Genomic DNA, 24,523 nt, shown 5'->3' with positions numbered 1-24,523 from the left:
TGGTCTTTGGTGAAAAATGTCCTCATATTTCTTCTTGTTGGTCTCACTCCACTTTCCCTTAGATTTTTTCCCCCTTTTTTTTTACTCCTTTGCCTTTTGCTCCTTCCTTTCAATTAAACAATTGATGGAAGTGCAATAGATATACAGTGCCTATTAAAAGTATTCACCCTCACTTGGAAGTTTTCATGTTTTATTGTTTTACAACATTGAATCACAGTGGATTTAATCTGGCTTTTTTGACACTGATAAACAGAGAAAAGACTCCTCTATCTCAAAGTGAAAACAGATCTCTATGAAGTGATCTAAATTATTTACAAATATAAAACACAAAATAAATGATTGCATAAGTATTCACCCCCTTTAATAAGACACACCAAATCATCAATGGTGCAGTCAGTTGTTTTTTGAAGTCACATAATTAGTTAAATGGAGATCACCTGTTTGCAGTCAAGGTCTTTCAATTGATTGTAGGAAAATACACCTGTATGTGAAAGGTCCAACTACTGGTGAGTCAGTTTCCTGGCAAAAACTACACCATGAAGACAAAAGAACACTCCAAGCAACTCTATGTAAAGATTATTGAAAAGCATACGACAAGAGATGGATACAAGAAAATTTCCAAGTCATTGCATATCCCTTGGAGCAAACATGAGGAAATCTGCAGATGCTGGAAATTCAAACAACACACACAAAATGCTGGTAGAACACAGCAGGGCAGGCAGCATCTATAAGGAGAAGCACTGTCGACGTTTCGGGCTGAGACGCTTAGTCAGGACTAACCGAAAGGAAAGCTAGTAAGGGATTTCCCTTGGAGTACAATTAAGTCAATCATCAAGCAATGGAAAGAAATGGAGCTGATAGGGAGACAGATTCTGGAAAGGTGTAATAATAACAGGTTGTTGTGGTGGGAGATTTTAATATCCCAAATATTGATTGGAATCTCCCTAGAACAAGGGGTTTAGATAGGGTGGAGTTTGTTAGGTGTGTTCAGGAAGGTCTTCTGACACAATATATAGATAAGCCTACAAGAGGAGAGGCTGTACGTGATCTGGTATTGGGAAATGAACCTGGTTAAGTGTCAGGTCTCTCAGTAGGAGAGAATTTTGGAGAGAGTGATCACAATTTTATCTCCTTTACCATAGCATTGGAGAGGGATAGGAACAAACTTATGTTCTGGAGCATTTGGAAAGCATCAAGTTGGATAAGTCACTGGGACTGGACGAGATGTAACCCCAGGCTACTGTGGGAGGTAAGGGAGGAGATTGCTGAGTCTCTGGCAATGTCTCTTGCATCATCAATGGGGACGAGGGAGGTTCTAGAGGATCGGAAGGTTACAGATGTTGTTCCCTTATTCAAGAAAGGGAGTAGAAATGGCCCAGGAAATTATAGACCAGCAAGTCTTTCCATTGGTTTGGTAATTTGATGGAAAAGTTGCCAAAATAAATGTGGGAGACTCTGAAGTCAGCTAGAAGAAGGTTCCATCATCTGATGAAACCAAAATTGAGCTTTTTAGCCATCAGACTAAACAATATGTTTGGTGCAAGCCAAACATCACACATCATCAAAAACACATCATCCCTACCGTGAAGCATGGTGGTGACTGCATCATGCTGTGGGGTGGATTCACTACAACAGGCCCCAGAAGGCTTGTGAAGGTAGAGGGTAAAATGAATGCAGCAAAATTGAGGGAAATCCTGGAGGCAAACCTCATGCAGTCTCCAAGAGAAATGCAACTTGGGAGAAGACTTGTCTTCTAGCAAGACAATGACCCCAAGCATAAAGCCAAAGCTACATAGGAATGGCTTAAAACAACAAAGTTAACGTCCTGGAGTGGCCAAGTCGGAGTCCAGACCACAATCCAATTGAGAATTCGTGGCTGGGCCTGAAAAGGGTTAGTCACTCATGATTCCTGTGCAATCTGACACAGCTTGAGCAGTTGAGGAAAAATTGCAATGTCCATATGTGCAAAGGTGATAGAGACCTATCCACACAGACTCAAGGCTGTAATTGTTGCCAAAGTTGCATCTATTAAATACTGACTTGAAGGGTGTGAATACTTATGCAATCAATTATTTTGTGTTTATATTTGCAATTCATTTTGATCACTTTGTAAAGATCTGTTTTCACTTTGACACAAAAGAGACTTTTTTCTGCTGATCAGTGTCAAAAAAGCCAGATTAAATCCATTGTGATTCAATTTTATAAAACAATAAAACATGAAAACTTCTAGGGTAAGAGAGGGGTAAATAGTTTTTATAGACACTGTAAGAGCTGAGTGCTGTATTTAGTGTTGGTGTTGTTTAGAAACCAGCCACCCTCTCCCGACACACTTTAATCATCTGCTCAATAACAATTTCTTTCAATTCTTCTTTTCAAACTTGGAGTACCATCAGCCTCATATTCTGCATCTCACTGATTCCAGTGTCACTCACTTCACCTTTGAATCCTCCACATCAACTTGCTCATCCCAATGGTATGTCCTTCCTTAAATCCCTGACTGATCCCACCACTCCTCGAAAGCACCTGACCCCACCCACCCTTTGCTTTTTCTCAGAAGCTGCATCATCACCATTATGCGCTGAGATGATGGTCTCATGACCATGACTGCTCTTGGCAAATTTTTCTACAGAAGTGGTTTGCCATTGCTTTCTTCTGGGCAGTGGCTTTACAAGACGGGTGACCCCGCCATTATCAATATTCTTCAGAAATTGACTGCCTGGTGTCAGTGGTCACATACCCAGCACTTGTAATGTGTACTGGCTGCTCATATGACCATCCACTACCTGCTCCCATTGCTTCATGTGACCCTGATCAGGGAGCTAGGCAGGTGCTACGCTTTGCCCAAGGGTGACCTGCGGGCTAGCGGGGGGAGGGGTAACCTTACCTCTCCTTTGGTGGAGACTTATCTCCAACCCACTACCCATCAGAAGCTGTAGCAGTTTTCAAAACTAAAAGAGTTAAGAGAAAGGAACTACCAAACAGATTGTTTCATCCTTGTGGTACTCTCTTTCCACTTCCTCTTTGCCTCAATTCTACATCTTTTTGTCACATGGATGTTATTGGAATCGGTGTAATGAAGGGAGCTCCTAACAGTTTCCCACTGTTGACTGCATTCAACCTAGCAGCAGTGGAGCAAGACTGACCCAGTTGTTGCTTAAGCTCCACTTTTGATTAGCTCCAGCCTTACAAGTAATTGTGTAACCCATTTTCAAGATGGATCACATCTAACTGTGGCTCAGCTGTGAACTGGAAAAAGTTCCTAGGTCGGTGTGATCTCTCGGTGTTTTGACAATTTGATAACATTATGGTAAATATGCTTCCACAAGTGAGAGAATCCAATGTCAGGGACAATAAGTATAAGATAGTCATTAATCCAACGAACCAAAAAGAAACAGTTCTACTCAAAGGGTAACAGTGCAGCATTCCCTCTGCATTGGAGTGTCAGAAAATTTGTACTGGTACTGGTTTCTCCAAGTTCAAGTTTATTGTCATCTGACTGTCTATAAACTACGTTCTTCCGGACCACAATGTACCCACAAAACATATATAACTCACAACACAGAAAAAAAAATCACCACAAATAAGTTAATGTTATTCAAACTTCCTGTGAAGTGCGCAGCACACAGATTAACAGTTAAACGGTAAACAACTCGCTGTCCCAGTGACAGGATCTTGGCAATGGCTGGTTATTCATTAGTCTGACAGCCTGAGTGAAGAAGCTGTTACCAGTCTGGCCTGCCTTGTCCTGATGCCCCTCTACCTCCTTCCTATGGTACTGGGTCAAAGAGATCGTAGGAATCCTCAACAATGATTTGGGCCCTTTGTGTACAACACTCCTGGAAAATGTCACAAATCGTGGGGAGGGAGACAGGTATCAAGACATTTTCCCACAGCCAATGGACTCGCTTTCAAGTACTCTTCATCTTATGTTCTTGATATTTATTTTTATTTATTTATTATTATTATTTATTCCTTTTTGTATTTGCACAGGTTGTTATCTTTTTCACTCTGGTTGAATGCCCAAGTTGGTGTAGTCTTTTATTGATTCTATTATGGTTATTATTCTTTCATAGATTTGTGGAGTATACCCACAAGAAAATGAATCTCACGGCCGTATATGGTGACATATATGTCCTGTGATAATAAATGTATCACACTTTGAAGAGTGAAAAGCTTGTCCGCATACAGATCAAAATCATTGCATAGTGCACTGAGGTAGAACAAGGTAAAACAATTACTAAAGACAATGCGCAAATCTCCGGACTAGAATTTTGTTCCACTGCCTTTAGGCAGGAATGTGAGAGGACTAACAATTGAACCACAAAGTTAAGTACACAAACAAGAAAGAATGAGGAGTCACTGCAGATAGAATGATATAAAGCAGAATTGCCAGTGGTCTCTGGGGAGCACAGCCACCAGCATGGATAAATTGGACCAAATGTTTTTAACTCATCACAGCACCTAAACTTAAATTACATCTGGATCGCGGTTGGCATAGTTCCAGCTGTATAGGGGGTTTGCACTTTCCCATATATATAGGCAGCGCACATTAGTGGAAAGCTGTGACTGAGGAGGTAACATTTCATACTTCTGTGTTAGTTCATTATGGTTATGATCTCCATTCCAGAAGTGCAATCACAAATCCATGTTGACATCCTAGTATTGCACTGAGGGAGTGCATACAGTTGGAGGAGCCATCTTTTTAAAACCATAAGACATAGGAGCAGAATTAAGCCATTCGGCCCATTGAGCCAGTTCTGTCATTTCATCATGGCTGATTAATTACCCCATTCACCTGCCTTCATCCCATAACCTTTGACACCATTACTAATCAAGAACCTTCTACCTGTTCTTTAAATATATCCAATGACTTGGCCTCCACAGCCGTTTCTGACAATGAATTCCACAGATTTACCACCCCCTAGCTCATGAAATTCCTCCACCTTTCTGTTTAAAGGGACGTCCCTTCTATTTTGAGGCTGTGTCCTCTGGTCCTAGATCCCCCATTTAGGAAACATCATCCCTATGTCTACTCTATGTAGGCTTTTCAATATTTGATAGGTTTCAATGAGATTCTCCCTTCATTTTCTAAACTCCAGTGAGTACAAGCCCAGGGCAATCAAACGCTTCTCATATGATAACCCTATCATTCCCGGGATCATTCTAGACCCTCTTGAATGTCAGCACAAACTTTCTTAGATACGGGGCCCAAAACTGCTCAGAGTACTCCAAATGTTGTCTGTCCAATGTTTTATAAAGCTTCAGCTTTACACCCTTGCTTTTACTCTTCTAGTCTGCTCAAAATGAGTGCTAACATTGCATTTGCCTTCAATACGCCAATCAGGGGAATATTGGAAGATTCCACACCTACCTGATAAATGCTGCACCAACAATTATCAAGAAGACCAACACCATACAACACAAAGCATGCCGCTTGAAAGGCACACCGTCAATTATTCTAAATATTCATGCCTTTCGAACTAGGGCACAGTAGCCATCTACAAAACACACTGCAACTACTTGCCCAGGCTACTCCAGAAAACCCAGAAAACCTCCAAGAAAGAAACATGAAGTACGCCTCCACTGCAGGCTCCCAATGAAGTTGTGCTCTTCCCGAACTTGGAAACACTTTAGTGGTTATCCTTGTCACCAACTTCTCTGAAATCCCCACCCAACAACACCGTGGGATCATCTTTATCACAGCTCTGAAAGTAGTTCACTATCACCTTCTTAAGAATAAATGGGGATGGCCAGTAAATAGCCACATTCCTAGTAATGCCTGGACCCTGAAAATGAGTATAAATATTACAAAGACCATGAAAAAGAAATATACATAATAAAAAACTCCTACATTACAACAGTGACAGGACTTAGCTGGAATGTTGCAAACAGCTTAGGGATGTGCTGATATTGTAACAAGCCCTGGATATTCAATTTCCTTCTTCTTACTTACACAACACGCTGATGCTCGGAGCCCTATCCCAAAATAAGCCTGCAGGAATTCAAGAACATTATCCAGGAGGAGGAATGGGTATGCCACAATAAAACGAGTTACCAGTTCCTTTCACTGGACCTAGAAAATTGGTGACAGTCCATAGGTACAGGCTTCATAATGCCACTATTGTAGATTGGTTTTGAAGACAAATAAAGGCCTTTATACGAGGAGTGATTGATAAGTTTGTGGCCTAAGGTAGACGGAGTCAATTTTAGAAAACCTAGTACATTTATTTTACAACATAGTCCCCTCCTACATTTACACAGTCTAGCGGTTGTGGAGCATATGCATCCTTTCTTGTAGAAGTTGGCATCTTGGACCTCCAGAAGTGGTCCACAGCAGAGGTGATTGTTAAGTTCATGCCCCAAGGTAGAAGGCGATGAGCTATACAGCTGTCATTACATGCACGTGCAGTTCAACTCTGAGTGATTATGAAGAAAGTTTGGTTAATAACTCATCTCCTTCTACCTTCAGCCATAAACTTATCAATCACCCCTGCTGTGAACCACTTCTGGAGGTCCAAGACGCTGACTTCTACAAAGAAAGGATCCATATGCTCCACGACCGCTGGACTAAGTGTGTAAATGTAGGAGGGGACTATGTTGAAAAATAAATGTGCTAAGCTATCGAAAATTGACTCCTTCTACCTTAGACCACGAACTTATCAATCACCCCTTGTAAGATGGGAACCACTACAATAGCTTCAAAACCTTTCATTGGCCAATAGACAGGGCTTCTTCTTTGTGTTCTGTCCCATTCCAGGTAATCGCAGAGCTATATGTAACTCTTAAACACCAGAGATTCTGCAGATGACGTAAATCTTGAGCAACTCTCACAGAAATGCTGGAGGAACTGAACAAGTCAGACAGACAGTCTACGGAGGTGAATAAATATGTTAACATTTCGGGCCAAGACCCTTCAGCACGATCAGATTCCCCTCCATAGACACTGCCTGACTTGTTGAGTTCCTCCAGCATTTTATCTGTGAGCGTGTTGCTCACTATAGGCAAGTCAGTAGCATTACAATCTCAACAGAGTACAGCTGCAATGAGAGTAAGTGGACTGTGGATGGGATTCAAAGCAGAAACTGTAATCAATTAAGCAATTATTGACCAGCTCAGCTGCTGCAGTTTTGATTGGATCCTAACCAGGTCTCTTTCAAATCTTGCCAAGCATCTGCCACTTGTGTTATAAATTTGTGTCGTTTACAAACAAAGCTGCCTCCTGTTAACTAAAGACAGATGGAAATCATTTTCCTTCAGAATCTGTTCCACAGAATATTGTGGGGGTGCAGGAGTCATGATCCATCAATGCTGTGTGGTCTTGTAGAGATGCTGGATGCTCAGTTTCACCCCTTGGTCACTGGGGCAGGAGTGGAGAAAGAATACAGTGAACTTATTGCTCTTGCACTCCAAGCGAGGGCCCAGATTATGGATTGGACAAAAACACAAACTCCCTTACCAGTGATTGCTTCATGTGGGGCTAGTGCAGAAAACAATTCACTCACAGCACTCCAAGATAAAGGCTGCTTTTGGTAACGTTACCGAATGCATGTTATACCAAAGCCACTGTTGTGGTTGCTTGAACACTGCCATTAACCTACTGATTTTGAACATGTTAACACTTGCGTTCAATTTGTGACCTGCTCATTCAGACTTTTTTCATCAGCAACAATAATTTCTACAAAAGCGAAGTATTTCAGAGGAAGAGAAGGCATGTGGAAAGGCCCTGTTCTACTCAGAAGATGTCTGCAGCCCCGCTCATTCTGCTGGTCAAGAACGCTTGTTCCCGTTTATGGGATATCCACATAGGCCTTTCGTAACCTGGGAGGTGTACAAGGTGGTTGGACGGTCCCATCAAAAATCAGAATGGGTATGATAGGCTGAATGGCCACCTTCTGTGGTATTTGATTCTAACGATATTTCTCTTGACCTCAGCCTTGACACCCTCTCCACTTTCATACCTCAATTGAATACCTGCCCCAGTCAGTGTCAAAGAGATTAGCTTTATTTGTCCCATGTACATCGAAACGTCGAAACATACCGTGCAATGCCTCCTTCTGCAACAAATCATAACAGTGAGGATTGTGCAGGGCAGCCCACAAGTGTCACCATGCAGCAGGAATCGAATCCCGATCGGTGATCACTGGCACTGAAAAGTGTCGTGCTAACCGCTGTGTTACCAGGCCTAATTTTGAACAGTAATTCCAGAGGAAATATTCCTGAGTACCAACTGGTTACTTGAAAATGAGCGAGTACGAGACAAAGTTTATAGTCTATCTGGAATTCAGAATTACATTGACAAGCCTTTCTCCAATCTTTACAAAAACTATGTCCTTCACTGCTCCACACAAGCTGACAAGGAAATGGCAATAGAGACCTTGTCATTTACCTTCAATCTACAGTCCCATTCTTATTCATGTTTTTTCCATTTGAAGGCATAACTCCAGTTATATCCCAGGAAAAGCCCATTTATCCTATTATTTCTGTACCAGTTACTTGGCACAGCTCTCCAATTAAACCAGCTCCACTGCTCTTTCCTCACAGGCCAGTGTTCCACACTGGCAGGAGGCATGAGGGCCAGAAACTTCCTAGGTAGGCGAGCCGGCAAGACCAGAGTTTAAGGCCTTGTGTTTGGGGTCCTCATTCATCATTAAGTCTTGGGGTCAATAGCGAAGATCAAAGCCTGAAGTTCAACGAGAAGTTTGGAAATCGAGGCCCGAAGCCAGCAGTCATCCACTGTGAGTCCACCGAGGAAGTCAAGGCCCAATGACTGCAAATCTGCAAGCCCACTGGAGGATGGAGGCTGGAGACGGCCTGTCCTGGGGTTGGAGGACTATGGTGTGCATGCACGGTTGGGTGGGTGGGAAGGAAGAATGGGATTTGTTTTGATGCTTGCCGTGTTCTGTGTTGTTCAGCTGAACATTGTGGATATGCTATGTTGGTGCTGGAATGTGCCCCACACTTGCAGGCTGCCTTCCAATACACCCTTAGGTTGTGTTAGATGGTATTGAAAATGACGCATTTCATTCTACGCACAGTAGCCATTTCATTAGGAACCTCCTGTCTGAATAAAGTGGCCACTGAGTGTATGTTCAAGGCCCTCTGCTGCTGGAGCCCATCCGCTTCACAGTTCGACGTGTTGTGCATTCAGCGATGCACACCCCTGCTGTAACGCATGGTTATTTGAATTACTGTCACCTTCTTGTCAGCTTGAACCAGTTTGGCCATTCTCCTCTAAACTCTCTTTCATTGGGTTTTTCCCCACATTTCTCGCACCATTCTCTGTAAATTCTAGAAACTGCTGTGCGTGGAAATCCCAGGAGATCAGCAGTTTCTGAGATACTCAAACCACCCCATCTGGCACCAACAATTATTCCATGGTCAAAGTCACATAGATCAAATTTCTTTCCCATTCTGATCTTTGGTTTCAACAACAACTGAACCTCATGACCATGTGTGCATGCTCTTATGCACTGAGTTGCTGCCACATGATTGGCTGATATGAAATTTGCATTAACGAGCAGGAGTACAGATGTACCTAATAAAGTAGCCACACAGCGTATGTTTTGATCTACATGATGAATAAAATTAACCTGAATCGGAATCTGTAAACAGTTCCATTCTCACTCAAGAAATAATCTTCTATAACATGAAAAATCTCTTCCCAAATCACCTTACCTCATCAGCACATTCCACAGCTTTAAAATCCAAATGGAACACACCAGACTTCTATAAATTTACAGTTGAATATCCCCTGAGGAACCCCATCTCTTGCTCAATGCCTCGCGGCAAAACACATTCTTCTACTTGAGGGTTGACAAAAAATGACATTGCTAAAGGAGATTTTCCGGGATGCTGGCTCAAGGAATAATCGGCATGCATCTCATGTTTCCAAAATCACAGGCAGCTTTCTGGTTTCTCCTTGAAATTTAAAGTCATGGCACTGTTGTCTTTTCAACAAATCTGGATTCACTCATCTCACGAAAGTCAGGTTCGTCCTGCCTCTTCATGACAGGCAATGGGATTCTTTCGCACTGGAGAACAATAACATTCTACTCGCTAGGCAGGTGGTAAGAAACAATCCAAAGTCAGAAACAATCGCTTCTACATAGCAAGGCACCAGAACACACTTTCTCAGCAGTGCGGGAGAGCATGCTGATAGAATGATTAGTAAAGCACATGGGATCCTAGAATACATAAATGCTTCAAAGGCAGGAACACTGTGTCAAACCTGTACAAATCGCTCATTAGGCAACAAACAGAGAATTGCATCCAATTCTAATTACCACAAGTTATAAAGTTTATAAAATTCCTAGAGAGGGTGCCGGAGTAGTTTCAATGATATGATTTTGCCTACAGACTAGAATGAAGACACAGTTCCTTGAAACGAATAAATTTGAGAGGAAATTTCATCTAAGATCATGACTGACTTATACAGATTAATTAGAGGGAAGACAGACAGACAGAGAAACTTTATTGATCCTGAGGGAAATTGGGTTTCATTACAGCTGCACCAAGAATAGTGAAGAAATTTAGCAATATAAAACCATAAATAATTAAATAATAATAAGTTAATCATGCCAAGTGGAAATAAGTCCAGGACCAGCCTATTGGCTCAGGGTGTCTGACACGCCGAGGGAGGAGTTGTAAAGTTTGATGGCCACAGGTAGGAATGACTTAGTGTTGCATCTCGGTGGAATGAGTCTCTGGCTGAATGTACTCCTGTGCCCATTCCCAACAGGAGAATTGGATTTAAAATTTTGGTCAACCAGGGAGTTGAGGTAAAACCTCAAAGAAGAAGAGTCAAGAATTCACTGTACTTAGCTGCGGCAGAAACAGAATCAATCAGCAATTTCAAAAGGAAATTGCAAATTCTCTTAACGATATTTAATATTAACTTGCAAGATGGTGAAAAAGAAAGGAGGAATGAGACCGACAAGACTGCTTTACTAGAAGATGGTATAGTATAGAACACATGGGCCAAATAGCCTCCTTCTGTCTAGTTGCTATTCTGTTAAGTGAGTCTGTGCTCATCAATTCTTGTATTTAATGTGTGGTTTAGACCATAAGATACAGGATCAGAAGTAGGCCATTTGGCCCATTGAGTCTGCTCCATCATTTCATCAGTTTCCTCTCAGCCCCAATCACCAGCTTCTCCCCATATCCCTTCATGCCCTGACTAATCAAGCATCTATCAACCTCTGCTTTAAATATACCCAATGACTTGGCCTCCACAGCTACCTGTGGCAAAGAATTCCACAGATTCACCACTCTCTGGCTAAAGGTTTCTGTAAATGTAACTATCAAAAGGACCAAAATAAACTGTATACATTCTCAGAATGCAGTAAATGGAGAGTGATGAATCAGGAATGCTGTATTATCTGTGTCTATTGTCATTAAATTAAAGGGCAACAGACCTGATACAATGCAACTGATCCACAGGAGAAGTTCAAGCACTCTGTCAAAGGTCAGTGTACACAGAGAGCCAAGCTCCTGGCTGACTTCTTAACCAGGAGTGCTGAGTAACCACGTTCTGAATCCACTACATGAATTCAATGAGAGAACCAAGTTGATCTTCCCTTCAATGACAGGTACCCTAACATTTCAAAGGGAGATTACAATTTTCACATCAGAGGGAGTCAGCAGCCTCGGCTTGTATTCCAGCGCCGTCATTAGAACTCTTCCACAATGATGGAGCACTGTGTGCAATTCTGAGAAATGATGTATTGGTTTTGGAAGGAGTACAGCTCAGATTTGGAAGAATGTTACCAGGGTTCCAAGGTACATGAAGGGACGTTACATCAGATAGAATTGTATTTCCTGGATTGTGGGAGGCTGAAGAATGATCTGACTGAGTTTTCATTTTCAATTTTATTTTCAAAGGAATTCATATGTTAGAAGAGGATTCACAAGAACATGGGATAAGGAGATTATAACCTTAATTTAAGAACAAAGCCACTTCGGAGCAAAGTTAGGAAATACTCCTCCATGTAAAGAGGGAAGAAGATAAGAAACCACCCTATCAAAATACTACGCTGGCTGGTGGCGTAGTGGCATCAGTGCCGGACTTCGGAAGGCTCCCGAGTTCGAATCCAGCCAGTTCCTGTGCATGCTTTCCATCTGTGTTGGGTTGAGTGTCAAACTAGCAACTCGACCTTGTAAAAAAGAAACTGCCTGTTACAGAAACATCAACAGCAAAACGTTGATGGCCTATGCTCTCTCGTGAGTTGAAAAGCAATAAGAGGGAATAAATTTTCTCTTCTCTATCAAAATGCAGTCAGTGACAGCTCAATTGATATTCAGAATTCAGAAAGTACGGATTTTTTTGCTAACATGAGTCTAAAGCAGTGGAGCACAATGTTGTTTCCAAGATGGAGCCACGTTGACAGTTTGATTCACTTCTGATGGCCGCCTGTAGGAGCGCGGAAACCCTGATCTCCCTGAGAGGGAGATTCATTTTGACCACATGCTGCCCGGTGGCTGAGCATCAGCTTTCTGTGGTTTTCCAGCAGTAAAGCTGAGAAACCTCGGCACTGAGAGAGGTGGATTAGCTCAGCTGAGTTACCATTTTTGAATTGGGTTAATTTAAATACATTTCATTATTAACCTACATCTATTGATATTTAATTGTCTAAGACACATATTTGTGTTTTATTCTTGAGTTTTTAGAACTTTTTAAATATTTTATAATACAATGAAATTCTGATACTTTTTTTCTTGGAGATTTTTCAATGTTTATGAAGATCACGTCTGTTCATAGTTTTGACTGCCTCTCAGGCTGGAGGCATGTTCAGTGGAGGTCCTTAATCAGAAACTAGCTTCAGAGACCTAGTAAGTGTGGGTAGGGGGAGCAGCTCTCTGATGTGCACCAGGCCAAACCCTTGCGCCAACCAGATATTGTCTGTGCTGGTGTAAATGGAAATGGAAACTAAGCAGCCGGATGCAGTTCACATACAACCTGACTTGATCTTGCTAAACGGAAAATCAGGTCCGAGGATGAATGGCCCTCTATTGTTTGTGGTTCTTCGGGTTGAATGACTCACACTTGCACTTTGTGTTCCTTGCAATATGTAAATACATCAACTTATGTGCAATACATTAACTTACTGCAGTACTATGCAAAAATCTTAGGCACCCTGGCTATATATATATGTGTGTCTAAGACTTTTGCACAGTACTGTATGACTATCCAAGTTTTTATTTTCAAGGAAGCCTACCATATAGGTAGACATAGAAGCTCAGACAATTTATACATGAACATGCTACATAATGTAGAAAGAGAATAACGTTTTCCTTCCCAGCTGAAATGCAAGCCTCTTGTTGCCAACAGTTGAAGTTGAGATTCACCATTGAATTTGAACAGTTTCATTTCAGCTGTCAATCAATTGAGAGTACTCTTAACTTTGGATCAGAAGTTTGGGTGTTGATGGCCTGGTCCAGAAACCTGAGCACAGATTTTTGGGCTGGCTGCCCAATGCAATACTGAAGGAAGGCTGAAATGTTGGAGGAGCTGCTTTGCAGAGGAAATAATAAGTTGTGGACCTATGTAATGGAATGTAATGTCACAAAGGATAGCACTACTCTGAAGGAGTACGCTGAGGAGATTCCTGGCATTGTGACCGACATTTATTCTTCAATCAACATCAACAGAACAATCTACATCAGGTGTTCCCAAATGTTTTTATGACATGGATCCTTACCATTAAATGAGGAGTCCATGGACCCAAGGGTGGGAACTCCTGGTCTACATGATCATTGTCACAGGCGATTCTGCAGATTCTGTAATTCCAGACCAACACGCATAAAATGCTAGAGGAAATCAGCAGGTCAGGCAACATCTACGGTGAGCAATAAACAGTCGACATTTTGGGCTGAGACTCTTCAAAAGGACCCTTCATTGTTCCATTTTTGCGTGAGGGAGATGGAAACTTGCCGTTTCAATATGTTATAACAGAGTGCACTTCCAAAAAGACACTTCAGTGATCGTGAAGTGCCTTGAGATAACCTGAAGCCATGAAAAGTATAATGTAAATTTAAATCTTGATTTCCTTCAGAGATGATTAGTTAAGCATGGCTACCTTAAAACCAAAATAAAACTTATAAAGTAACAAGGAAGCCAGTCCAACTTCTATTGAGTTTAAAATAATGAAAAATAGGACGTGTTTGGCAAAGTACTCAAACAACTCAAACCTCAGTAAAAAAGAGCAGATTTCTCCCCAGGAAATAATGAGATTCACTTCTGGAAATTGGATGTGACGGGCTGTGTGAGAATAAACTTCCTTCTTTTATGTTACTGTGGCCCTAGGCTCCAGTTGTATCCCACCATGTCTTGTAAGGTGCCACCTTGGCAGTCAGATGAAATTCCAAGACTTTGACAGAGCACAAGCATCTGGAGGTCCTGGAAAGCATCCAATGTTCCATGAGCTAAGGTGATGTGGGAGGAGATGCCTGCCATCTCAAGCTTTGTCAGAGGATTGTAGACATCACAATTACTCATCCCACATGACTCACTGACCACAGGGCTACAAAGCCCAGATGGACATCATTATTGTCTCACTAAAATAAATAATAGGCTTGGAATAAGATTCTTTGATAAAACAGCATTAACAATGAGTATGAGCTTTACTAATCTATCTCAGTGCATACAGTCCCAACCTGTCAACAGGTTAATAGTTGAATTATAAACACAAGCTGGAAACCTAGAGCAACACACATACAATGCTGAAAGAGCACAGAAGGTCTAAGGAGAGGAATAAACAGTAGATACTTTGGGCCAAACCTTTCTCAAGTGTTGGTATTCCTTTATTATTGTTTCATGTCAACGCAGTGAAATTCCCCTCCATAGATGCTAACTGACTTGCTGAATTCCACCAGCACTTTGTGTGCATTGCACAAGATTTGCAGAATCTCTTGTGTCATTAGTAATACAACCAATATCCTATGTTAGCCACCTTAGGCTCTATGCTTTAACAGATAACCAGAATTCGGTCCAGGCCAATGATGCTTTGGACCAGGTGATCCAGATCTGATCGGCAGCCCTAAGACATATGGGTTTGGATGTGATCTGTGGGGTGATAGAGTCTAATAACGTTAGACTGGTGTATCCAGGTCTGTTCACTGAGGTTTTATGCCGACAAGTAGGATGTTTGCCTGGAAACTTTAGACATGACATATTTCTCTAATTATAATCAGATGGCCACAAGACCACAGGTTCCAGTTGCGGTAGTAGAGGCATATTGTCAATACTGTTAATTATGGTAATTAGAGAATTAGATTAGAGCCTCATGTTATGGACCATAGTGAATTAGACCAAAGTCTCCATTTGTGGCCAGTGGGTACCTAGCCTGGTACTTTCACTGTATTGATTTGTGACTCCAACTTTAAATCACTATTCATTTTGCATTGTGTGGTTTATTTTTTTCTGCCATGTACTGTGTTCTCATTAAGTGACTTTGTGCCTGTGGAAATTTAATCTCTATCTGAACCTATTCCAGTGGTTTTCCTGCATTATTTAGTCAAATTTCAGCAGACCCACAGGAATTTATTTGTCCTAAAAATAATGTCCTAGTTACTGCCTGTCTGAAAGGCAATCAGGAATTTGTGGTCGTGGCGATGTTGAACTTAACTGAATAGTTTTCCAAGAGGGCTGACATTTATTTTACCTTTACCTTATAATATGTCAGGTGTTGTGAAGTGAGAGTAAAGCATTGCTCCGAAAAGCTGTAGCCAAGGCAAACAGGATCAACCATATCCAAGGTTATTTCATTCGGGATTCTGAATGGCAGAAAGAACAGGAAGATTTTGGTTGTGTTGGTAGGTCCAGCCTTGGTCAGTCCTCTCCACTCACAATAATTGGAGCTGGTCTGCAGTCTCAGTGACCAAAAAACCAAAACGTGGCTCTGATACGTTGGGCCTTTATCTCAGTTCCTCCAAGAGGACTACAAACTTGTTGTAGGATTTGGAGGCTCGGCCTGAAGAGCTATGTTGGCTGGAGACCGAGCCTTGTGCTTTGGCTCTTGGTAGAGATACTGTTATCAAACAGGTCAAAGTGTAGAGGCCAGACTAAGAGTGGTTCACCGGTCTTCAAAATTCAACGGTTCAGCTCAGGGCTAACAACCGCAACTGGTTAAAAAAAAACTGTTAGAGAAACAGCAATGAAGAACTCTTCTATATCTGTGAGTGACTGTATGGACAGAGAGAGATGGAGGACCTTCATTCCTGCCCTATGCCAGTGGTATGTAAGTTATATCAATTGAAAAGCACACTAAATTATGTTTCAATGTAGCGAGCCTCAGACAGGCCCAGTCTGAAATATTGTGTTCAGTTTTAGCTATCCCACCTCAATAGGGTAGATTAGTATTTGTAGCGAAGGTTAGGCAGAGGGAGGGGTGTGTGAGTGAACAGTGTTACTTGTTACAAAGCTGAAGTTAACAGGATTAATTACAGATTGGTTTAAGTCAATTCTCAATTCCTTTGAATTTAGAGTGTGACCTCTGAAAATGTTGAAAATCTTTTAAGTCCATAGGTAGATACAAGAAGCCATTTGCTCTGTAGAAGGGATGGTATGATGTGCTTTAGAAATCAATAACAACTGAACATTAATCTCCAGTGAGGCTGTCATCACCATTTTGTGCAGTGTCCTATTACATGGACAAACATGGTCTACGACCATAATTGTTCTTGGCAAATTTTTTTTACAGAATTGGTTTTCCATTGCCTTCTTCTGGGCAGTGTCTTTACAAGATGGGTGACCCCAGCCATTATCGATACTCCAGAGATTGTCTGCCTGGCGTCAGTGATGATGCACCAGCTGCTCATACGACCACTCACCACCTGTTCCCATGGCTTCACGCAATCCTGACCAAGGGGCTAAGTGGGTGCTACACCTTCCCCAAGGGTGACCTGTAGGTTAATGGAGGGAAGGAGCATCTTACACCTCATTTGGTAAGGACTTATCTCCACTCCGCCACTTAAGAGTGAAGCTGTACAGGAATGATTTTCAGCTGTTTTGTTCCCCAGAGACAGTAGTAAATCAGGAATTCTCTCTCCCAAATGTTGTGAGTACTGGGAATTGACTGATCTTTATCAGGTGGAGGGATAAGGATATAAAGCACTCAAATGAACTGAGTAGTAGAAAATTTCCCATATCTACCTTTTAAAGTCACCTTCTGTGACTTCAGAAACAAAAGGATTTGTAAGATTGCCTGGTACACCTTGATATATGGGAGAGAACTGTTCCATGTTACTGGACAAAGGTGAGGTCTTGGATTGACACTCCTGAAATTTATTGTCTACAATTCTTCAGGGGGCATGTGTGTGTTTTTATGCTTGTCTGATACCTTTTACGGTAGATTATCTGTTACCATTCTGCAAATGATGTGATTCTAATTTAAATTCAACTTATGTGTCGTGAAAGGGGATTTAACAGCTACTGCTATAAATAGAACAGTAATAAAAAAGATTAAGGGAGAGGTTGAACAGGCTAGGACATTTTTCCTTGGAGCATAGGGGACTGAGAGGTGATCTTAGCAGAAAGCTTTGCCGTGCAGGTGCACCAGGTTCAATTCCCGCTGCCACCTATAAAGTATTTGTACATTCTCCCCTTGAATGCAAGGGTTTCCTCCAGGTGAGCCAGTTTCCTCCCATAGTCCAAAGGCATAGCAGTTGGTAGACTAATTGGTCATTATAAATTGTCCTGTGATTAGACCGGTTAAATCGAGGATATCTGGGTGACATGGCTCAAAGGGCCAGAAAGACCTATTCCACACTAAATCTCAATAAATAACTAAAAATAATCACCGGGGCAAGGATGGGGTCAACACAGTCATTTTCCCGGGGAATCCAGAACTGGAGGGCATTGGTTTAAGGTGAGAGGGAAAAGATTTTATAGGAAATTAAGGGGCATTTTATAACACAAAGGGTAGTATACTATACAGAATATGTTCAAAAAGCTGTCAGAGGAATGGTGGAGAAAAGTTCAATAACAATAGTTGGACTGGAACATGGCGAAGAAAGGTTTAGAAAGGTATGGGTCAAATGCTGGAAAATGGAACTAAGTCATTGTTAAATGTTAGTAAAAATGTTCAAATCCTGGCATCCTCAGCCAGCTAGGGCCACACTTCTCTGCAAATCTGGACTGTGTCTGAATTGAGTGGCAGTGTCTGGATGTGAGACACAGTTCAGGGAGAAGGTACTCTGAGGTTCCAGATTGATAAAAACCAGGCAAAAAAACAGATAAAAACCGTGATAATTCCAAGGAGAAGGACGTTCATAATCCATTCCAACAAGGTTTGAGGTGAACGAGCAAGCCCACACAAAGCAAGACTCTTGGAGTGTGCCAAAGCACTTGATATCCTGTGAAATGCGCCTGCTGTATTTCAGGAACGCCACAGCAAGACTTGCACACAGCAAGTGATAATGACCAGATATTTCCGACTTGTGTTATTACTTGAAGGATAAATATTAGCCAGGGCACTGGAAAGTTCATCTTCCAGCAATAACCATTCAGATTCAGATTGGTTAATTTATCACAAGTACATTGAGACATACAGTGAAATAGTCATTTGTGTTAACAAGCATAACCTAAGCCCAGAAGTGTCACCACACATTCCGGCGGCTATGCAGAAGCCCCACCACCTCGCTCGGCAGGGCAACACAAAACACAACAACAGCACACACGCGCAGACAGACCTCTAACCACAGAGCAGTCTTCTGGGTCTCCAGTTTCCAGGCTTCAATGGCCCACTGGATCATGTATGCCCACTTGAGAAGTTTGAAGTCTTATCTGAGGGACACCTCCAGCAATGCAGCAGTCTCTAGTTAGACAATGGATTGTCCACCTGTGCTCAGATCTCGACAGGTAAGTTTACAGAATTTTCACAATGCGGGACAAAACGTTTCTTTGCTTCTTAGTTTCAGAAGAATTCAATGTAGGCACCAGAGAGAAACGGGCAAAGGGCATGAATTACCCCAGGGAGCAGTTACATTTGAGTGGCATGGTAACGTAGCAGTTTAGTGCATCACTTTACAGTGCTAGTTTTCACCAATAAGGGTTCAATTCCTGCTACTCCCTGTATGGAGTTTATGCGTTCTCCCCATGACTATACGGGTTTCCTCCGGGTGCTCCAGTTTCCTCCCACGTTCCAAAGACGTATGGGTTATGGTTAGTAAGTTGAGGGCGTGATATGCAGGCACTGGAAGCATGGCAGCACTTGTGGGCTGCACAGACCTCACTGATTTGACACATATCGGTGCATTTCACTGTACGTTTTGACGTACGTGTGACAAAAAAGCTAATCTTTTTGAAAACAGCAACATGAGCAAGACAGTAAAACAGTGGATATCTGAGGAAATTCCCGTCTCCATCCCCCTCCCCCCTATTCAGTGCTTCAGCCTTCCACAACCAATCTATCTTCACCACACCGGCCACAGCAGCCTCTCCGAACCAACAGTTGTCACTAGAAGCCACTGTGTCTGAAAGAACAGGCATAGTTGCAGGACATTCCAATCCAGTACACTTACAGCCTGTGGAAGTCCAGCCAGAAAGCACTTGTAAAATATGCAAGTACATCACTGCAGCGAGTCTGAAGTTGGTCTTTTTAAACACAGCTCAGTTGCAATCAATGGAGCAAAGGTCCAGGATATTTATTACAAAATTGAAAACTATTTTCTGAAATTGATTTTGGCAACTGAAAGACATAAGGAGAGCTTATAGAAATAAAGAGTGAAAGGTAGAAGTCAGGCCAAAAAAAAAAGAGGTGGCATCCGAACTACCATAATGATTGTAACAGGAGAAGGTGGCAAAGGATGACCTGAGATGCAGTGAGAATGCTTGGATTCTCACAACATTGTAGGATTAGATCATTCTGGCATCCAATATCATTAGTGTGGGAAAACATTGCTGGCAAAAACCCAGTATCACGGTCAGACAAGCCTCCAAGGGGACCACAGCCTTATCATGGTTTGGAGGCTCATGTGCCTCAATGACCCAGAGAACTATGTTGGCTGGAGTCAGGGCTTTATGCTTTGGCTGTTGGTAGGGTCACCCATGCCAAACAAGTCAAAGGGTAGAGGCCAGACTAAGAGGGGTCCACCGGTCCTCCAGGTTTGGGGGTTCAGCTCAGGGCTAACAACCCTGACTGGTAAGACAAAACTGTTACGGAAATAGCCAAAAAGAATCCTTCTACATCTGAGTGGGCATGGACAGAAAAGGAGGATCTTGCTGCTGCCCTAAACACCAGCAGCAGATAAGAACACACTATGTGGAGACGAATCAGGAGTCGTCACAAATGAAGACAGAGCGTGAACACAATCGCAGAGCTGTTTGGCCATCCACCTGAGGAATATCAGGCCAAGTTCAATTCTGGGCCGTCGCTATCCCTTCTTCCATTTTGCTGTCATCACTTACCCTTCACAGAACTAGGAGAGGGTGCATGTCCAAAACCAGCAGATGCTCACAGAACAATGTCTGGCAGACACACAAGGAGCGAGGCAGTGCCCAAAGGTTCCTGGAAGGGACTCAGAGAGGGCTCTGGCATTTTCTTTGCCCACGGCCCACTATGCGAGTAGATCTGATACTGAGCCGTTTGAGTACTATGTGTGACTCCATTTCTGGCTTCCTGCAGCCTAACATCTGTCTGCAAGCTCAAACAACGTCCAAGTCACAGACATACTTTGACTGCATGAGTTACATAATGCTTGAGATCTCCCTGGGGTGCTTCAGTCTCCTCCCATATCCAAAGTTCAAAGTGAAATTTATTATTATATGTCACCATATACAGCCATGAAATTCTTTTTTTCCTGCGGGCATACTCAGCAAATCGATAGAATAGTAACTGTAAACAGGATAAACAGTACAAACTGTGCAAATGCAAATATAAATAAATAGCAATAAATAATGAAAGCATAAAATAACAAGAAAAAGAGTTCTTAAAGTGAGATCATTGGTTGTGGGAACATCTCAATAGATGAGTGTAATAATCATCTTTTGTTCAAGAGCCTGATAGCTGAGGGATAGTAACTGTTCTTGAATGTGGTGGTGCGAGTCCTGAGGCTCTTGTACTTTCTGACATGGCAGCAGTGAGAAAAGTGCATGGCCTGGGTGGTGAGGATCTTTGATGATAGATGTTCAAGGAGAGTGTGGTAACATGCCATGTCCCAAGAAAGTCAAAAGTTGTAGGTTAGTTGGCCACTGTAAATAATTACAATGGGAATGCATGTAGCATAGCAGCTAGTGTTACTGATGTGTGCAGAAGCCTTAGGTCGCCTGCTGCAAGATTCAATTGTCTTGGCCTCACTTTCAACTGTAGTTTAATAACCTCTGCGCTGAAACGCTTTAATATTTGCGAGGTTTAATCAAGGAGCTTCAGCATAGATCTAGGCCTGCAGCCTTCGACGCAATGCTGAATTGAGTGACTCGCAGTCATCGTTCCCCTAGACTGGCTTCACTTGCCTCAGGGACCTGTGGCTGTGGACTCACACTTGGGGAATCTGCAGCTTGACGTTTAATAGCCTGTGTGTTATTTGTTCATTTTTTGTTATTTGCATGATTTGCTCTTTTTCCACACATTAGGTGGTCGTGTTGTGTGGGAGCTTTCTTTAAGCAGGTTCTGTGCTGTTTCTTTGTGTTGTGGCTGCCTGCACGAAGATGAATCGCAAGGTCGTACAGTGTCAGAATGGCTGTTGTTATGCGTTTAGTGTGGTAGTGTGGTGGGTAGTGCTTGTCACTCTCACTTTCAGCTTCCACCACTGGCTAGCAGTCTTGCAAAAAGGAGAGCTGTATGTGTAAGTCTCTCCCTGCCAGTACATAGCTTCTCCAACAGCAAGCCTCAGGTAGTGCCTCCTCACTGGCGACACACTGAAACTGAACTCCTTTTGGATTCAGGCTGAACTACACAGGATGGGAAAGAGATCTGTCTTCTGCACACATGGCATACAGGCCCACCGGTGTGTAGACACGCCCTAGTGCTCGTGAACCAGATCCCTGGCTATAGGTAAATAAACCCAGTGCCTTGTGGGCAGCCTCAGGAGAGACAACGGCTTCAAGCGAAAACGCAGACCGCAGATGCAGAGTGGAGCACCTAAGGCAGCTAGACGTCATTGAACATCCTTCCGGCAGCTCCTGCAACCAAGCTGGTGCAAAACCACACTGGTGAGGCCGAGAGGTGGATCATGATAACTAGGCATCTCAGGATCTCCATACCTTCCATCCAGGCTTGTGACAATGATCTTCACCCATCATCCTTTGAGACGGAATGGATGCCAACCACCACCACTTTGATAATAAATATACTTTGAACTTTTTAATTCCTAGTTTTGCTGGTAGGTAGAATCTATGTTCAGTTAGTGGTACCGTCTGGAGAACAGGACTAAAGCAGGATAATAGTGTGGGATAATGGGTTGTTGTTGGACTCAATGGGTCAAGGAGGTTGTATAATTCTCTGACTCTGAAAGGGCACAGAGGAGCCGAGTTTCTTTATCAGTAAACTTCTGAATGCATAGTGTATTGCGATGGAAGATCCAAGGGTCTGATCCATGGCTTGTTCTAAAGTAGCTTATTTTATGCAGAGCACCTATTAAGAAATGCTACATCGTAGGTCTAATGAGGGCTTGAGTTCAGGTTAGCAATTAGATGATGCTTGCTGGGTCAGTGAGTATGTGTATGGCAGGGTTGGGTGGTGGCCGGAGAGTAGGCTAAGGGGACAATGATGTAAGGGCCTCTAAGAGCTCAGAGGGTCATAATGACTGGAGGGGGAAGTGAAGAGGGCCCGAGCTGAATAGAGGGTGAGCTCAGGAAGAGAAAGTAAATGCAGAACTGACCCTGGTGGACTCCTGGCCTAACAATACACTGTGAAGATTGAGTTATCCAAGGGGTAATAAAACAAGGGCCACTCCCAGCAGAGCATGCACAATTTCTAGGTGCACCCAAAATTCTCCAAAATTTAGACAATTCTTCTGAAGGGAAGTTGCCCAAGGAATAGTACGTGATTTTAATGCAGAAGAAGCATCAAGCCCATGAGCAGGATGCATGATAGTTCAAACTGAGAAGTTTGAAAGGAATTCAGTCTCAATGTACGTACTTATGTCACCATATACAACCCTGAGTCCGTTTCTTGTGGGCATTCACAATAGAGCAAAGAAACACAACAGGATCAAGGAAGAACTACACACAAAGTCTGAAAACTGCAAGTACAAAAAAAGGCAAATAATAATAAATAAATAGTAAATAAATAATACTGAGAACATAGGTTGTAGAGCCCTTGAAAGTGAGTCCATAGGTTGTGGAATCAGGTCAGTGATGAGGTGAGTGAAGTTATCCATACTGGTTCGTAAGCCTGATGACTGAAGGGTAATAACTGTTCCTGAACCTGATGATGTAGAAGCTAAGGCTCCTGGAACTCCTTCCTGATGACAGCAGTGAGGAGAGAGCATGGCCTGGATGCTGGGGTGGTCCTTGGTGATGGATGCAGCTTTGGGAAACGCCAGTTGAATCTCTGGAAATTGGTTATTCAATTTCTGAATTTCAGAAAATGGTTGTTCCTATATTTTTCTCCATGGCAGTCCATCCACTGGAATATACAGTGCTATACAATGTATATCAATGAGCCTCCTTGATTGTAAGTCTCCAATATTGTGCAAAAGTGTTGGGCGCATATACTTTGCTAGGATGTCTAAGACTATTGCACAGTACTATGTTTGCCAATGTGGAACGGAGAGTGAGTTTGTAAATCTGGTAGGAACAAAGGATGTTGGGAAAGGCGAGGTTGCAGCACCACATGAGGGGCGAGGGACAGGTGGCAGAGAAGGAGTGCCAGGTGTGAGGGCTGGCACAGATGCAGGCGCACCAGGTCCTGATACATCAGACAAGGGGATTGGATTCCAAACAATTGGTTTCTTGATCATTACAGAATATCTCCCTGGTGCTTCCTGCTCCTTCCCCTCTCCTTCTCATTTTCCCAGCCATGATTCTCTTCTGCCTGTCACCCTTCCCACTCTCAATCCTCAACGGAGACTACTACCAGAATCAGGTTTATCATCAATTACACATGTCATGAATTTTTATACATACACCTAAGAATTTTACAGAGTACTGTATTTTAGCCAATCTTCCTTCTCTTGTCTCTCCCACATCACAAGAAGCCTGTCAGTACCAATTCCAGTCCACTGGGAGTGTGTTTCCTGTGGACCATGAATCTCTAGATCCCTGAGGCTCTGTGTACACGGCTGGGAATGTGCAGCTGGTGGTGTGGTGCCCACCTGTCACACCGAAGGCATCTTTACATCAGCCAAACATGTCAAGAATGTTTATCTCCTGCAGGTCTTCAATTACAGGGATCAACAAATTTCATGCTTCATCTCTCGGCAGTCCAACTATTTATTAAGACCAGAAGCAGAGTGGGGAAGGGGGAATATGAGCACTCTAGTCCAACACCTCTTCCTGCATTTCTCATAGGAACCCAGGGAAGCTGAGCACAGATTCTTTTGGCAACTTTCTTTGCTCATTGATCTTCCCCTCTCCCATCCAGGC

At 42.6% G+C, this 24,523-nt stretch overlaps 1 protein-coding gene across 3 annotated transcripts in view; it reads right to left on the bottom strand.

The window, feature by feature from the left end:
- The window catches only part of LOC132382201 (multiple epidermal growth factor-like domains protein 6), a 418,396-nt gene that overhangs the window by 109,288 nt on the left and 284,585 nt on the right, over positions 1-24,523 (bottom strand). The window lies entirely within an intron of this gene.

The sequence above is a fragment of the Hypanus sabinus genome, chromosome 27, assembly GCF_030144855.1.
Source record: "Hypanus sabinus isolate sHypSab1 chromosome 27, sHypSab1.hap1, whole genome shotgun sequence".
Lineage (NCBI taxonomy): Eukaryota > Metazoa > Chordata > Chondrichthyes > Myliobatiformes > Dasyatidae > Hypanus > Hypanus sabinus.
This window is presented reverse-complemented; position numbering and strand designations above follow the sequence as displayed.